Below are 2,251 nucleotides of genomic sequence, written 5' to 3'. Positions count from 1 at the left end.
CCTTATAACCGCTGGCATCCCTGGCAAAGCACTGCTCCAGGCACAGGCATGAAACCCCAGCCCTCCTGGGATAGGGATCAGCAGAGAGGAAACTTCCCACTCCCACCTCTCCCTGTTGGCCTTCAAGATTTCAGCCCATACCTGGATCGTGGGAAATGGGCCTAATAAGGAGTGTATGTATAAGGAGTACTCCAGGGAGCCCTATATCTTTTCAAAAGCACAGGAAAGATATCTGTATAGCACTTTAAAGTTTGAAAGCCTTTTCATATCCCATATCCGTTATCTCCTTTTGAGTAAGCAAGTAAGTCAGTTTAGCCCCCTTTTCCCGATGAGGAAGCAAGCTTAGATATGCCACCTGCCCGCAGGTGGCAGATCAGCGCAGGGCTGACCCAAGGGCTGCAGCAGGGCCCTGGAGGCACAGGAGCTCCTTCCCCAACACCCCGCCTCCAGCACTGAAAGCCCCCCTCACCACCTCCCTCCCCCGCCCAACCCCGGACGCAAGCACAGGGCGTTCACCAGCGAGGCTAAGGTGGGCCCATAAGAAATACGCCCCGTGTTTTAGATTCCCAGCTCCACCCCACGATCCGGCGGCTGGGGGAAGGGCGGCAACTCCGCTCCCTACTCGAGGCGCCTAAAGCTTTCCTGGAGCGGCGCACGTGGCTGTCCGCGCCCCCCCGGGGAGCTGCCGGCCCGCCCACGCCCACGGGGACCGCCCGCTGCCTGGGAAAAGACAATGTGGGTCCCTGTTTGGGCCGGCCCGCCCTGGAGGCACTCCCCCTCTCCCTGCCTCGCTCCTCCAGACTGAGCTCCTCTGCGCTTGATGGAGGGGAGGGGGGGGTGACAGCTGCAATTAGAGGCAAGACGCCTTCCCGCCCTCGGCGCATTAACAAATTGGAGAAGAAAAATAACAAGAAAGGCTCTTCCTGCATCCTGGACCCCCGGAGACCAAGCTGGAGGAGGAGGCTTAGCGCAGCAGCAGCACAGCGGGAATTGGGGGGCGGTGAGGATCGCGCTCAGATCCCCACGCAATCAAATCGTAGTTTTTGTTGGCGGAAGCTACTAGGGGAAGGTGCTAATTTTATTCATTTCCTTGAGCGCTCGCTATCTGCTAGGCAGTGTGCACAACTTGTCTTTCAGACTTCAGAATGACCCTAGAAATGATTGTCTTCCCAGTAAGTGGGTGGAAGCTCCTGGGGGTCACACAGGCTGCCCAGATTAGGCTTCTGGCTCATGGAAGAATCAGGATTGGCCGCAAAACGGCCTTTCCTACACTCCCTGAAGTTTGCCAGTTGAGGCAGCGCTTTCTGGAGGAGCAAGGCCCTACCCATCCTTTCTGTCTCCCCACAGAACTCTGATATTTCAGTCCTGGGGGAAGGCCTGTTGGCTGTGGCTGCCTTGGTGATGGTGGTGCTGTGCGCATATGTTCAGTGTGTGTGTGGGTGGGTGGGTGGGTGGGTGTGGGTGTGGGCGAAGGCTCCTCCCACTGGGTGGTGGTGAAGTCACCAGGTCCCAGTCCCAATGATTCCGCAGGAAACCAAGTCCCCTCTTGGCCATTCATCTGTGACTCATCTGTTTTGTGGACCAGTCATAACAATCCAGACCCAACTGAACAAAACTTCATGAACATCTCCTAAAGGCCGGGCATTGGGACAGGATCAAAACACAGCAAGGAAGAGGACCCGGTTACTGGCTCAAGGGGTTCAGTAAGAAGAAACAACTCTTTACCCATCAGTTAGCCAGAAGGGATCCAAGGGAATGAACTCATTTTAACTGGGCCAGAACAAAACCATTAGGAGTGACATTTGCTGGCAACAGAATCCCCAGGCCTGGGGCAACGCTATCGCCTTTGCTTTCGTTCGTTCACGTTTCCTTCTCGCCTCACTCTGGAAGTGGCTGCTGTTGCTCTTATTCTGCATGGAGAGGCCCTGGGAAGTCAAGCAATTTGCCCAAGGTCACAGCCACAGAGCTGGGATTGAAACGGTCCCGACAGACCTCCCGCCTTGTGCTGTTCACCCTACCCCACAAAGTGTCCATATCTGCTCCAAAGCCAAGTCAAGAGCAACAGAACCTGTCCTCCCCATATTATCCATGCATGGATAATAAATGGAATGCTTATTGTCCACTGGGGGAATTTTGCTCTGGTCTTGACAAGGGCTGGTAGAATGCCCTCATCACTAGGTCATGCTTTGCTAATGAAACACAATTCATTTACACCCCCTGCCCCGCACCACTAATTTTTCCTTTTCCCTCC

This window comes from Panthera leo, chromosome C1 (genome assembly GCF_018350215.1).
Source record: "Panthera leo isolate Ple1 chromosome C1, P.leo_Ple1_pat1.1, whole genome shotgun sequence".
Lineage (NCBI taxonomy): Eukaryota > Metazoa > Chordata > Mammalia > Carnivora > Felidae > Panthera > Panthera leo.
This window is presented reverse-complemented; position numbering follows the sequence as displayed.